At 39.9% G+C, this 263-nt stretch overlaps 1 pseudogene; it reads right to left on the bottom strand.

Annotated features, from left to right (window-relative positions):
• Nucleotides 1-263, bottom strand: part of LOC118340175 — a 6,991-nt pseudogene that overhangs the window by 469 nt on the left and 6,259 nt on the right.

The raw sequence follows: 263 nt of genomic DNA, 5'->3' as shown, positions 1-263 counted from the left end.
ATTGCAACCACAGCTGTTAAACTGCCCTAGGCACAAAGTGGGTTTGCAGCGATCATTTACAATATCAATTCTTGCACCAAATCCTCAGCACAATCACTGCCATCATTGGGATGTGAACAAACATCCAGAGATTTCAGAGAAAATATTCTAAACTCAAGATGCATGTACTAACCTTTTCAGGAGATTGTGGAGTTATCACATAATCAAAGTTTGGTACATCACACCTCCATTTGTTGAAGGCTGTGAGATACAGTCGAATTCTG

The sequence above is a fragment of the Morone saxatilis genome, unplaced genomic scaffold (assembly GCF_004916995.1).
Source record: "Morone saxatilis isolate NCDOM2014 unplaced genomic scaffold, NCSU_SB_2.0 Contig6, whole genome shotgun sequence".
In the NCBI taxonomy this organism is placed as follows: Eukaryota; Metazoa; Chordata; class Actinopteri; family Moronidae; genus Morone; species Morone saxatilis.
The sequence above is the reverse complement of the archived record's forward strand: the minus strand, read 5'-3'. Positions and strand labels throughout refer to the sequence as shown.